The sequence below is a fragment of the Somniosus microcephalus genome, unplaced genomic scaffold (assembly GCF_052327205.1).
Source record: "Somniosus microcephalus isolate GS21.2 unplaced genomic scaffold, FLI_Smic_1.0 unresolved_chr8, whole genome shotgun sequence".
NCBI lineage: Eukaryota > Metazoa > Chordata > Chondrichthyes > Squaliformes > Somniosidae > Somniosus > Somniosus microcephalus.
Window position 1 is genome coordinate 9,997,753 of NW_028225186.1, and position 15,076 is coordinate 10,012,828.

At 46.0% G+C, this 15,076-nt stretch overlaps 5 non-coding genes across 5 annotated transcripts; all 5 read right to left on the reverse strand.

Annotated features, from left to right (window-relative positions):
- Nucleotides 1–764: 764 nt before the first annotated feature.
- trnae-uuc (transfer RNA glutamic acid (anticodon UUC)) lies at nucleotides 765–836 on the reverse strand. The gene has a single exon. It is a non-coding gene; the product is annotated as a tRNA-Glu (tRNA).
- A 2,065-nt stretch (nucleotides 837–2,901) lies between these two features.
- Nucleotides 2,902–2,973, reverse strand: trnae-uuc (transfer RNA glutamic acid (anticodon UUC)). The gene has a single exon. It is a non-coding gene; the product is annotated as a tRNA-Glu (tRNA).
- A 2,065-nt stretch (nucleotides 2,974–5,038) lies between these two features.
- Nucleotides 5,039–5,110, reverse strand: trnae-uuc (transfer RNA glutamic acid (anticodon UUC)). Its single transcript has one exon. It is a non-coding gene; the product is annotated as a tRNA-Glu (tRNA).
- A 2,124-nt stretch (nucleotides 5,111–7,234) lies between these two features.
- trnae-uuc (transfer RNA glutamic acid (anticodon UUC)) lies at nucleotides 7,235–7,306 on the reverse strand. Its single transcript has one exon. It is a non-coding gene; the product is annotated as a tRNA-Glu (tRNA).
- Nucleotides 7,307–8,252: 946 nt separating this feature from the next.
- On the reverse strand, nucleotides 8,253–8,323 carry trnag-ccc (transfer RNA glycine (anticodon CCC)). The gene has a single exon. It is a non-coding gene; the product is annotated as a tRNA-Gly (tRNA).
- Between the last annotated feature and the right edge of the window lie 6,753 nt (nucleotides 8,324–15,076).

The following is a 15,076-nucleotide window of genomic DNA, read 5'->3' on the forward strand; positions in this document are numbered from 1 at the left end:
TTCGGCCCCTCGAGCCCCGCCATTTAATAAGTTCGTGGCTGATGAGATCTTCGACACAACGCAACTTTTCCGCCCGCTCCCCATAACCCTTGACTCCCCGACATACAGAACTCGTCTGACGTCTTACAGTGTGGCCCGAGGGACAAGGGACTTCAGTTATGTTGATGGTGTGGACAAGCTGGAATTGCTTTCCTCTGGAGGCTAAGAGGAATTTTAATAAAGGCTTGCAAAATTACAATGGCTTTTGATAGAGGAAATAAAAACAAACGCTTTCCAATGGCAGAAGGGATGGTAACCAGAGGTAGAATTGTCTTATGCAGCGAATGTTAAGGCCTCCTGAATATCAGGATAAGTTATCACGGCCCAGGTACTCTGTCATTCGAGTCTTGCACACGGCATTTTTCACACTGGCAATGAGTTGACTGATAGCCGTGCTGTGATCAGCTAAGTTTGTTCGGGAGATGCAGTCGGCAAAATAATACATGGAAGGCGGATAATAACCGTGACTGTTCTGACACTGTGAGGTACACATAAATGTGGGCATTTAAGGTGTCTTGGTCCCAATGTCATTTCCTGCTGACTTTGAAACAACAGGCATGTGAAAGAAGGCAAGGAAGTGAATGTTGCACCTCGGTACCGAATGTTGCGCTGCTGACTGTTGAGGCAACAGCAGCGTGGAAAGTTGAAAGGTTGATGAGGCGCAAGCACTGTTTCGCGCGGGTGCTTTGATTGCTGGCATTTCAAACAGCCAGAAAAAGCACTGGTTCCCTGACCGGGAATCGAACCCGGGCCGCGGCGGTGAAAGCGCCGAATCCTAACCACTAGACCACCAGGGAAGCTATAAAAAGCATCCTGCCAGCAAGCAGAACAATGCAGTCTTTCCTCCTTGCTGCTTTGAAATTCAGGTCACTTTCGCGCCAGGCAAACTTTTCGTACAAGATGACATTTTTTAGGCGAGATCACAAACGACATGTTCAAGAAACCACAGCATCAATTGCGGGTAGGCGTCCAACTGAAATCTATTTGCTTCTGTGCTTTTCTCAGTGATACACAGTCAGAGAAAAGCCGTCGGGATATTGAATAATCAGCACCAAAATATCAAGGACAACACAGAGGAAATAGTAATGCACTGCTTGAGACAAAGACTCAAACACACTTTGTGTGGGTATGTCTCAGATATCCATATGATTCATGGACGCTTGCAGTACAGTGTGAGGCCATTCGGCCAATCGTGCCAGTGCTGTCCCCTTGAAAGATCAGACGTGCATTCTCCCGCTGTTATCTGCATTTCCCTGTCCTCTCTCGTTCCGCAGTGCCCCGCACAAAAGACAACCAGAAGGAGAACACTATGCTAACGAGGAATTGATGCAGGAGGTTTTTATACAGTTCCTCACCGTTTGAAATTATTTTAGGTTCAATTTTTCGCTGTTGATCTTTTCCAAGGAGCACGTTAAGGTGCTGCACAAAGGTTTAAAATTGGGGATGTTAAAATTCCTCCCCGTCGGGGAATTTCACCCCGGTCTCCCGCGTGACAGGTGGGGATACTCACAACTACACTAACGAGGAAGTGAGCAATGTAATGTCTGTCAGCGTAAGAATCGAGCCTGTTACACAGGAACAGGATGCCATTCAGCCCCTGAAAACTGTTGCACAGGAAGAGGAGCAGAACATTCATACCCTTGATCCAGTTGCACAGATACAGCTAATATATTATTTATGCTGAAGTGATGTGTTTGCTATGAAATGAATTGTTTAAAAGGTGAACCTGCATTGGCCGGGAATCGAACCCGGGTCCCCGGCGTGGCAGGCGAGAATTCTATCCCTGAACCACCAATGGATGCCGAGTTAACAAATTCCATTTTCTGGTAGCTACAATTTATTTTTGGCTTTTGTTAATACAAGCGGGGACACTGCGTTAACATAAAAAGCAAAATGCAGCAGATACTGCATCTGGAAGATCTGTGGACAGAGAATCACAGGGTTAACCTCTCAGGTGCATGAGCTCACGGCAGAGCTAAGATTTTGCACTTTACTAGGTGCCGTGGGAGTTTCCTTCCAACGTTGTTTAGCTGCTCAAAAATTACATAATTAAGAAACTAACCTTCCCCAAAGAATAAATAGGAGCAGGATTGGGCCATTCGGCCCCTCGAGCCCCGCCATTTAATAAGTTCGTGGCTGATTAGATCTTCGACACAACGCAACTTTTCCGCCCGCTCCCCATAACCCTTGACTCCCCGACATACAGAACTCGTCTGACGTCTTACAGTGTGGCCCGAGGGACAAGCGACTTCAGTTATGTTGATGGTGTGGACAAGCTGGAATTGCTTTCCTCTGGAGGCTAAGAGGAAATTTAATAAAGGCTTGCAAAATTACAATGGCTTTTGATAGAGGAAATAAAAACAAACGCTTTCCAATGGCAGAAGGGATGGTAACCAGAGGTAGAATTGTCTTATGCAGCGAATGTTAAGGCCTCCTGAATATCAGGATAAGTTATCACGGCCCAGGTACTCTGTCATTCGAGTCTTGCACACGGCATTTTTCACACTGGCAATGAGTTGACTGATAGCCGTGCTGTGATCAGCTAAGTTTGTTCGGGAGATGCAGTCGGCAAAATAATACATGGAAGGCGGATAATAACCGTGACTGTTCTGACACTGTGACGTACACATAAATGTGGGCATTTAAGGTGTCTTGGTCCCAATGTCATTTCCTGCTGACTTTGAAACAACAGGCATGTGAAAGAAGGCAAGGAAGTGAATGTTGCACCTCGGTACCGAATGTTGCGCTGCTGACTGTTGAGGCAACAGCAGCGTGGAAAGTTGAAAGGTTGATGAGGCGCAAGCATTGTTTCGCGCGGGTGCTTTGATTGCTGGCATTTCAAACAGCCAGAAAAAGCACTGGTTCCCTGACCGGGAATCGAACCCGGGCCGCGGCGGTGAAAGCGCCGAATCCTAACCATTAGACCACCAGGGAAACTATAGAAAGCATCCTGCCAGCAAGCAGAACAATGCAGTCTTTCCTCCTTGCTGCTTTGAAATTCAGGTCACTTTCGCGCCAGGCAAACTTTTCGTACAAGATGACATTTTTTAGGCGAGATCACAAACGACATGTTCAAGAAACCACAGCATCAATTGCGGGTAGGCGTCCAACTGAAATCTATTTGCTTCTGTGCTTTTCTCAGTGATACACAGTCAGAGAAAAGCCGTCGGGATATTGAATAATCAGCACCAAAATATCAAGGACAACACAGAGGAAATAGTAATGCACTGCTTGAGACAAAGACTCAAACACACTTTGTGTGGGTATGTCTCAGATATCCATATGATTCATGGACGCTTGCAGTACAGTGTGAGGCCATTCGGCCAATCGTGCCAGTGCTGTCCCCTTGAAAGATCAGACGTGCATTCTCCCGCTGTTATCTGCATTTCCCTGTCCTCTCTCGTTCCGCAGTGCCCCGCACAAAAGAAAACCAGAAGGAGAACACTATGCTAACGAGGAATTGATGCAGGAGGTTTTTATACAGTTCCTCACCGTTTGAAATTATTTTATTTCAATTTTTCGCTGTTGATCTTTTCCAAGGAGCACGTTAAGGTGCTGCCCAAAGGTTTAAAATTGGTGATGTTAAAATTCCTCCCCGTCGGGGAATTTCACCCCGGTCTACCGCGTGACAGGTGGGGATACTCACAACTACACTCACGAGGAAGTGAGCAATGTAATGTCTGTCAGCGTAAGAATCGAGCCTGTTGCACAGGAACAGGATGCCATTCAGCCCCTGAAAACTGTTGCACAGGAAGAGGAGCAGAACATTCATACCCTTGATCCAGTTGCACAGATACAGCTAATATATTATTTATGCTCAAGTGATGTGTTTGCTATGAAATGAATTGTTTAAAAGGTTAACCTGCATTGGCCGGGAATCGAACCCGGGTCCCCCGCGTGGCAGGCGAGAATTCTACCCCTGAACCACCAATGCACGGCGAGTTAACAAATTCCATTTTCTGGTAACTACAATTTATTTTTGGCTTTTGTTAATACAAGCGGGGACACTGCGTTAACATAAAAAGCAAAATGCAGCAGATACTGCATCTGGAAGATCTGTGGACAGAGAATCACAGGGTTAACCTCTCAGGTGCATGAGCTCACGGCAGAGCTAAGATTTTGCACTTTACTAGGTGCCGTGGGAGTTTCCTTCCAACGTTGTTTAGCTGCTCAAAAAATACATAATTAAGAAACTAACCTTCCCCAAAAGAATAAATAGGAGCAGGATTGGGCCATTCGGCCCCTCGAGCCCCGCCATTTAATAAGTTCGTGGCTGATTAGATCTTCGACACAACGCAACTTTTCCGCCCGCTCCCCATAACCCTTGACTCCCCGACATACAGAACTCGTCTGACGTCTTACAGTGTGGCCCGAGGGACAAGCGACTTCAGTTATGTTGATGGTGTGGACAAGCTGGAATTGCTTTCCTCTGGAGGCTAAGAGGAAATTTAATAAAGGCTTGCAAAATTACAATGGCTTTTGATAGAGGAAATAAAAACAAACGCTTTCCAATGGCAGAAGGGATGGTAACCAGAGGTAGAATTGTCTTATGCAGCGAATGTTAAGGCCTCCTGAATATCAGGATAAGTTATCACGGCCCAGGTACTCTGTCATTCGAGTCTTGCACACGGCATTTTTCACACTGGCAATGAGTTGACTGATAGCCGTGCTGTGATCAGCTAAGTTTGTTCGGGAGATGCAGTCGGCAAAATAATACATGGAAGGCGGATAATAACCGTGACTGTTCTGACACTGTGACGTACACATAAATGTGGGCATTTAAGGTGTCTTGGTCCCAATGTCATTTCCTGCTGACTTTGAAACAACAGGCATGTGAAAGAAGGCAAGGAAGTGAATGTTGCACCTCGGTACCGAATGTTGCGCTGCTGACTGTTGAGGCAACAGCAGCGTGGAAAGTTGAAAGGTTGATGAGGCGCAAGCATTGTTTCGCGCGGGTGCTTTGATTGCTGGCATTTCAAACAGCCAGAAAAAGCACTGGTTCCCTGACCGGGAATCGAACCCGGGCCGCGGCGGTGAAAGCGCCGAATCCTAACCATTAGACCACCAGGGAAGCTATAGAAAGCATCCTGCCAGCAAGCAGAACAATGCAGTCTTTCCTCCTTGCTGCTTTGAAATTCAGGTCACTTTCGCGCCAGGCAAACTTTTCGTACAAGATGACATTTTTTAGGCGAGATCACAAACGACATGTTCAAGAAACCACAGCATCAATTGCGGGTAGGCGTCCAACTGAAATCTATTTGCTTCTGTGCTTTTCTCAGTGATACACAGTCAGAGAAAAGCCGTCGGGATATTGAATAATCAGCACCAAAATATCAAGGACAACACACAGGAAATAGTAATGCACTGCTTGAGACAAAGACTCAAACACGAACACAGATGTGTGCTCACTTTGTGTGGGTATGTCTCAGATATCCATATGATTCATGGACGCTTGCAGTACAGTGTGAGGCCATTCGGCCAATCGTGCCAGTGCTGTCCCCTTGAAAGATCAGACGTGCTTTCTCCCGCTGTTATCTGCATTTCCCTGTCCTCTCTCGTTCCGCAGTGCCCCGCACAAAAGACAACCAGAAGGAGAACACTATGCTAACGAGGAATTGTTGCAGGAGGTTTTTATACAGTTCCTCACCGTTTAAAATTATTTTAGGTTCAATTTTTCGCTGTTGATCTTTTCCAAGGAGCACGTTAAAGTGCTGCCCAAAGGTTTAAAATTGGGGATGTTAAAATTCCTCCCCGTCGGGGAATTTCACCCCGGTCTCCCGCGTGACAGGTGGGGATACTCCCAACTACACCAACGAGGAAGTGAGCAATGTAATGTCTGTCAGAGTAAGAATCGAGCCTATTACACAGGAACAGGATGCCATTCAGCCCCTAAAAACTGTTGCACAGGAAGAGGAGCAGAACATTCATACCCTTGATCCAGTTGCACAGATATAGCTAATATATTATTTATGCTCAAGTGATGTGTTTGCTATGAAATGAATTGTTTAAAAGGTTAACCTGCATTGGCCGGGAATCGAACACGGTTCCCCCGCGTGGCAGGCAAGAATTCTACCCCTGAACCACCAATGCACGCCGAGTTAACAAATTCCATTTTCTGGTAGCTACAATTTATTTTTGGCTTTTGTTAATACAAGCGGGGACACTGCGTTAACATAAAAAGCAAAATGCAGCAGATACTGCATCTGGAATTGTTGACTAAATGCTGGAAACACTTCGAAGGTCCTGGAAGATCTGTGGACAGAGAATCACAGGGTTAACCTCTCAGGTGCATGAGCTCACGGCAGAGCTAAGATTTTGCACTTTACTAGGTGCCGTGGGAGTTTCCTTCCAACGTTGTTTAGCTGCTCAAAAATTACATAATTAAGAAACTAACCTTCCCCAAAAGAATAAATAGGAGCAGGATTGGGCCATTCGGCCCCTCGAGCCCCGCCATTTAATAAGTTCGTGGCTGATGAGATATTCGACACAACGCAACTTTTCCGCCCGCTCCCCAAAACCCTTGACTCCCCGACATACAGAACTCGTCTGACGTCTTACAGTGTGGCCCGAGGGACAAGCGACTTCAATTATGTTGATGGTGTGGACAAGCTGGAATTGCTTTCCTCTGGAGGCTAAGAGGAAATTTAATAAAGGCTTGCAAAATTACAATGGCTTTTGACAGAGGAAATAAAAACAAACGCTTTCCAATGGCAGAAGGGATGGTAACCAGAGGTAGAATTGTCTTATGCAGCGAATGTTAAGGCCTCCTGAATATCAGGATAAGTTATCACGGCCCAGGTACTCTGTCATTCGAGTCTTGCACACGGCATTTTTCACACTGGCAATGAGTTGACTGATAGCCGTGCTGTGATCAGCTAAGTTTGTTCGGGAGATGCAGTCGGCAAAATAATACATGGAAGGCGGATAATAACCGTGACTGTTCTGACACTGTGAGGTACACATAAATGTGGGCATTTGAGGTGTCTTGGTCCCAATGTCATTTCCTGCTGACTTTGAAACAACAGGCATGTTAAAGAAGGCAAGGAAGTGAATGTTGCACCTCGGTACCGAATGTTGCGCTGCTGACTGTTGAGGCAACAGCAGCGTGGAAAGTTGAAAGGTTGATGAGGCGCAAGCATTGTTTCGCGCGGGTGCTTTGATTGCTGGCATTTCAAACAGCCAGAAAAAGCACTGGTTCCCTGACCGGGAATCGAACCCGGGCCGCGGCGGTGAAAGCGCCGAATCCTAACCATTAGACCACCAGGGAAGCTATAGAAAGCATCCTGCCAGCAAGCAGAACAATGCAGTCTTTCCTCCTTGCTGCTTTGAAATTCAGGTCACTTTCGCGCCAGGCAAACTTTTCGTACAAGATGACATTTTTTAGGCGAGATCACAAACGACATGTTCAAGAAACCACAGCATCAATTGCGGGTAGGCGTCCAACTGAAATCTATTTGCTTCTGTGCTTTTCTCAGTGATACACAGTCAGAGAAAAGCCGTCGGGATATTGAATAATCAGCACCAAAATATCAAGGACAACACAGAGGAAATAGTAATGCACTGCTTGAGACAAAGACTCAAACACGAACACAGATGTGTGCTCACTTTGTGTGGGTATGTTCAGATATCCTTATGATTCATGGACGCTTGCAGTACAGTGTGAGGCCATTCGGCCAATCGTGCCTGTGCTGTCCCCTTGAAAGATCAGACGTGCTTTCTCCCACTGTTATCTGCATTTCCCTGTCCTCTCTCGTTCCGCAGTGCCCCGCACAAAAGACAGCCAGAAGGAGAACACTATGCTAACGAGGAATTGATGCAGGAGGTTTTATACAGTTCCTCACCGTTTAAAATTATTTTAGGTTCAATTTTTCGCTGTTGATCTTTTCCAAGGAGCACGTTAAGGTGCTGCCCAAAGGTTTAAAATTGGGGATGTTAAAATTCCTCCCCGTCGGGGAATTTCACCCCGGTCTCCCGCGTGACAGGTGGGGATACTCACAACTACACTAATGAGGAAGTGAGCAATGTAATGTCTGTCAGAGTAAGAATCGAGCCTGTTACACAGGAACAGGATGCCATTCAGCCCCTGAAAACTGTTGCACAGGAAGAGGAGCAGAACATTCATACCCTTGATCCAGTTGCACAGATACAGCTAATATATTATTTATGCTCAAGTGATGTGTTTGCCATGAAATGACTTGTTTAAAAGGTTAACCTGCATTGGCCGGGAATCGAACCCGGGTCCCCCGCGTGGGAGGCGAGAATTCTACCCCTGAACCACCAATGCACGTCGAGTTAACAAATTCCATTTTCTGGTAGCTACAATTTATTTTTGGCTTTTGTTAATACAAGCGGGGACACTGCGTTAACATAAAAAGCAAAATGCAGCAGATACTGCATCTGGAATTGTTGACTAAATGCTGGAAACACTTCGAAGGTCCTGGAAGATCTGTGGACAGAGAATCACAGGGTTAACCTCTCAGGTGCATGAGCTCACGGCAGAGCTAAGATTTTGCACTTTTCTAGGTGCCGTGGGAGTTTCCTTCCAACGTTGTTTAGCTGCTCAAAAATTACATGATTAAGAAACTAACCTTCCCCAGAAGAATAAATAGGAGCAGGATTGGGCCATGCGGCCCCTCGAGCCCCGCCATTTAATAAGTTCGTGGCTGATGAGATCTTCGACACAACGCAACTTTTCCGCCCGCTCCCCATAACCCTTGACTCCCCGACATACAGAACTCGTTTGACGTCTTACAGTGTGGCCCGAGGGACAAGCGACTTCAGTTATGTTGATGGTGTGGACAAGCTGGAATTGCTTTCCTCTGGAGGCTAAGAGGAAATTTACTAAAGGCTTGCAAAATTGCAATGGCTTTTGATAGAGGAAATAAAGACAAACGCTTTCCAATGGCAGAAGGGATGGTAACCAGAGGTAGAATTGTCTTATGCAGCGAATGTTAAGGCCTCCTGAATATCAGGATAAGTTATCACGGCCCAGGTACTCTGTCATTCGAGTCTTCCACACGGCATTTTTCACACTGGCAATGAGTTGACTGATAGCCGTGCTGTGATCAGCTAAGTTTGTTCGGGAGATGCAGTCGGCAAAATAATACATGGAAGGCGGATAATAACCGTGACTGTTCTGACACTGTGAGGTACACATAAATGTGGGCATTTAAGGTGTCTTGGTCCCAATGTCATTTCCTGCTGACTTTGAAACAACAGGCATGTTAAAGAAGGCGAGGAAGTGAATGTTGCGCTGCTGACTGTTGAGGCAACAGCAGCGTGGAAAGTTGAAAGGTTGATGAGGTGCAAGCATTGTTTCGCGCGGGTGCTTTGATTGCTGGCATTTCAAACAGCCAGAAAAAGCACTGGTTTCACTGACCGGGAATCGAACCCGTTCCGCGGCATTGAAAGCGCCGAATCCTAACCACTAGACCACCAGGGAAGCTGTGGAAAGCATCCTGCCAGCAAGCAGAACAATGCAGTCTTTCCTCCTTGCTGCTTTGAAATTCAGGTCACTTTCGCGCCAGGCAAACTTTTCGTACAAGATGACATTTTTTAGGCGAGATCACAAACGACATGTTCAAGAAACCACAGCATCAATTGCGGGTAGGCGTCCAACTGAAATCTATTTGCTTCTGTGCTTTTCTCAGTGATACACAGTCAGAGAAAAGCCGTCGGGATATTGAATAATCAGCACCAAAATATCAAGGACAACACAGAGGAAATAGTAATGCACTGCTTGAGACAAAGACTCAAACACACTTTGTGTGGGTATGTCTCAGATATCCATATGATTCATGGACGCTTGCAGTACAGTGTGAGGCCATTCGGCCAATCGTGCCAGTGCTGTCCCCTTGAAAGATCAGACGTGCTTTCTCCCGCTGTTATCTGCATTTCCCTGTCCTCTCTCGTTCCGCAGTGCCCCGCACAAAAGACAACCAGAAGGAGAACACTATGCTAACGAGGAATTGATGCAGGAGGTTTTTATACAGTTCCTCACCGTTTAAAATTATTTCAGGTTCAATTTTTCGCTGTTGATCTTTTCCAAGGAGCACGTTAAGGTGCTGCCCAAAGGTTTAAAATTGGGGATGTTAAAATTCCTCCCCGTCGGGGAATTTCACCCCGGTCTCCCGCGTGACAGGTGGGGATACTCCCAACTGCACTAACGAGGAAGTGAGCAATGTAATGTCTGTCAGAGTAAGAATCGAGCCTGTTACACAGGAACAGGATGCCATTCAGCCCCTAAAAACTGTTGCACAGGAAGAGGAGCAGAACATTCATACACTTGATCCAGTTGCACAGATACAGCTAATATATTATTTATGCTCAAGTGATGTGTTTGCTGTGAAATGAATTGTTTAAAAGGTTAACCTGAATTGGCCGGGATTCGAACCCGGGTCCCCCGCGTGGCAGGCGAGAATTCTACCCCTGAACCACCAATGTACACCGAGTTAACAAATTCCATTTTCTGGTAGCTACAATTTATTTTTGGCTTTTGTTAATACAAGCGGGGACACTGCGTTAACATAAAAAGCAAAATGCAGCAGATACTGCATCTGGAATTGTTGACTAAATGCTGGAAACACTTCGAAGGTCCTGGAAGATCTGTAGACAGAGAATCAAAGGGTTAACCTCTCAGGTGCATGAGCTCACGGCAGAGCTAAGATTTTGCACTTTTCTTGGTGCCGTGGGAGTTTCCTTCCAACGTTGTTTAGCTGCTCAAAAATTACATAATTAAGAAACTAACCTTCCCCAAAAGAATAAATAGGAGCAGGATTGGGCCATTCGGCCCCTCGAGCCCCGCCATTTAATAAGTTCGTGGCTGATGAGATCTTCGACACAACGCAACTTTTCCGCCCGCTCCCCATAACCCTTGACTCCCCGACATACAGAACTCGTTTGACGTCTTACAGTGTGGCCCGAGGGACAAGCGACTTCAGTTATGTTGATGGTGTGGACAAGCTGGAATAGCTTTCCTCTGGAGGCTAAGAGGAAATTTAATAAAGGCTTGCAAAATTACAATGGCTTTTGATAGAGGAAATAAAGACAAACGCTTTCCAATGGCAGAAGGGATGGTAACCAGAGGTAGAATTGTCTTATGCAGCGAATGTTAAGGCCTCCTGAATATCAGGATAAGTTATCACGGCCCAGGTACTCTGTCATTCCAGTCTTGCACACGGCATTTTTCACACTGGCAATGAGTTGACTGATAGCCGTGCTGTGATCAGCTAAGTTTGTTAGGGAGATGCAGTCGGCAAAATAATACATGGAAGGCGGATAATAACCGTGACTGTTCTGACACTGTGAGGTACACATAAATGTGGGCATTTAAGGTGTCTTGGTCCCAATGTCATTTCCTGCTGACTTTGAAACAGCAGGCATTTTACAGAAGGCAAGGAAGTGAATGTTGCACCTCGGTACCGAATGTTGCGCTGCTGACTGTTGAGGCAACAGCAGCGTGGAAAGTTGAAAGGTTGATGAGGTGCAAGCATTGTTTCGCGCGGGTGCTTTGATTGCTGGCATTTCAAACAGCCAGAAAAAGCACTGGTTCCGCTGACCGGAAATCGAACCCGGGCCGCGGCGGTGAAAGCGCCGAATCCTAACCACTAGACCTCCAGGGAAGCTATGGAAAGCATCCTGCCAGCAAGCAGAACAATGCAGTCTTTCCTCCTTGCTGCTTTGAAATTCAGGTCACTTTCGCGCCAGGCAAACTTTTCGTACAAGATGACATTTTTTAGGCGAGATCACAAACGACATGTTCAAGAAACCACAGCATCAATTGCGGGTAGGCGTCCAACTGAAATCTATTTGCTTCTGTGCTTTTCTCAGTGATACACAGTCAGAGAAAAGCCGTCGGGATATTGAATAATCAGCACCAAAATATCAAGGACAACACAGAGGAAATAGTAATGCACTGCTTGAGACAAAGACTCAAACACATACACGAACACAGATGTGTGCTCACTTTGTGTGGGTATGTCTCAGATATCCATATGATTCATGGACGCTTCCAGTACAGTGTGAGGCCATTCGGCCAATCGTGCCAGTGCTGTCCCCTTGAAAGATCAGACGTGCATTCTCCCGCTGTTATCTGCATTTCCCTGTCCTCTCTCGTTCCGCAGTGCCCCGCACAAAAGACAACCAGAAGGAGAACACTATGCTAACGAGGAATTGATGCAGGAGGTTTTTATACAGTTCCTCACCGTTTAAAATTATTTTAGGTTCAATTTTTCGCTGTTGATCTTTTCCAAGGAGCACGTTAAGGTGCTGCCCAAAGGTTTAAAATTGGGGATGTTAAAATTCCTCCCCGTCGGGGAATTTCACCCCGGTCTCCCGCGTGACAGGTGGGGATACTCCCAACTACACTAACGAGGAAGTGAGCAATGTAATGTCTGTCAGAGTAAGAATCGAGCCTGTTACACAGGAACAGGATGCCATTCAGGCCCTAAAAACTGTTGCACAGGAAGAGGAGCAGAACATTCATACCCTTGATCCAGTTGCACAGATACAGCTAATATATTATTTCTGCTCAAGTGATGTGTTTGCTATGAAATGAATTGTTTAAAAGGTTAACCTGCATTGGCCGGGAATCGAACCCGGGTCCCCCGCGTGGCAGGCGAGAATTCTACCCCTGAACCACCAATGCACGCCGAGTTAACAAATTCCATTTTCTGGTAGCAACAATTTATTTTTGGCTTTTGTTAATACAAGCGGGGACACTGCGTTAACATAAAAAGCAAAATGCAGCAGATACTGCATCTGGAATTGTTGACTAAATGCTGGAAACACTTCGAAGGTCCTGGAAGATCTGTGGACAGAGAATCACAGGGTTAACCTCTCAGGTGCATGAGCTCACGGCAGTGCTAAGATTTTGCACTTTTCTAGGTGCCGTGGGAGTTTCCTTCCAACGTTGTTTAGCTGCTCAAAAATTACATAATTAAGAAACTAACCTTCCCCAAAAGAATAAATAGGAGCAGGATTGGGCCATTCGGCCCCTCGAGCCCCGCCATTTAATAAGTTCGTGGCTGATGAGATCTTCGACACAACGCAACTTTTCCGCCCGCTGCCCATAACCCTTGACTCCCCGACATACAGAAATCGTTTGACGTCTTACAGTGTGGCCCGAGGGACAAGCGACTTCAGTTATGTTGATGGTGTGGACAAGCTGGAATTGCTTTCCTCTGGAGGCTAAGAGGAAATTTAATAAAGGCTTGCAAAATTACAATGGCTTTTGATAGAGGAAAAAAAGACAAACGCTTTCCAATGGCAGAAGGGATGGTAACCAGAGGTAGAATTGTCTTATGCAGCGAATGTTAAGGCCTCATGAATATCAGGATAAGTTATCACGGCCCAGGTACTCTGTCATTCGAGTCTTGCACACGTTGCTAATGTGGCATTTTTCACACTGGCAATGAGTTGACTGATAGCCGTGCTATGATCAGCTAAGTTTGTTAGGGAGATGAATTCGGCAAAATAATACATGGAAGGCGGATAATAACCGTGACTGTTCTGACACTGTGAGGTACACATAAATGTGGCCATTTCAAGTGTCTTGTTCCCAATGTCATTTCCTGCTGACTTTGAAACAGCAGGCATTTTACAGAAGGCAAGGCAAGTGAATGTTGCACCTCGATACCGAATGATGCGCTGCTGACTGTTGAGGCAACAGCAGCGGTGTGGAAAGTTGAAAAGTTGGAGCATTGTTTCGCGTGTGGGCTTTGATTGCTGGCATTTTAAACTGCCAGAAAACGCACTATTTTCCTGACCGGGTTATCGAATTCGGGTCGCGGTGGTGAAAGCGCCGAATCCGAACCACTATACCACCAGGGAAACTGCGAAAAACGACCTGCCAGCAAGCAGAACATTGCAGTCTTTCCTCCTTGCTTCTTTTAAATTCAGGTCACTTCCACGCCAGGCAATCTTTTCGTACAAGATGACATTTTTTAGGCGGGATCACAAAGGACATGTTCAGGAACCCACAGCATCAAGTGCGGGTAGGCGTCCACCTGAAATCTATTTGCTTCTAACCCACTGACCACAAGCTGACCGATCACAAAGAAAGTGACCAAATGATCACAATCTGAAAGAACACACAGAACCTGACCCATTGACCAAAACCTGATGGAACAAACACTGAAACTCTCACATTGGCCACAAACTGACCTAAGACACCGAAAGTGACCCATTGACCACAACCTGGACAAACACACAGAAAGTGACCAACTGAACAAATCATGACTGAAGTAACAGAAACTGACCCACTGACAACAAATTAACCGAACACACAGAAACTGTACCACTGATCAAACACTGATGGAACTGACAGAAAATGATCCACTGACCACAAACTGACCGAAAACAAAGAAACAAACCCACTGACCACAAACTGACCGAGCACACAAAGACTGGCACAATGAGCTCAACCTGAACAAACTCACAGAAACTGACCCATCGGACACAACATGACCGAACTCACAGAATCTGACAAAATGACAACAACCTTACTGAGCACACAGGACTGACCCACTGACCAAAACTTGAACAAACACAAAGAAACTGAACCACTGAAGACAACCAGACGTAACACACATAAATTGGCTCACTTACCACAACCTGACCGAACACAAAGTAACTGACACACTTACCACAACCTGATCGAACATACTGATTCTGATACACTAACCACAACGTGACTGAACACACATAAACTGACATACTGACCGCAAAGTGACCGAACACACAGAAACGAACCCACTGACCACAACCAGACCGAAAGCACAGAAACTGACCCACTGACCACAACCTGGCTGATCACACATAAACTGACACAGTGACCAAGTCCTGACTGAACACACAGAAACTGACCCACTGACCACAACCTGACAAAACACACAGAAACTGGCCCACTAACCACAACATGACCAAACACACAGAAACAAAACCACTGACCACAACATGTCCGATCACACATAAACTGACCCACTGACCACAAATTGACCGAACACACAGAAACTGACCCACTGACCACAACCTGACA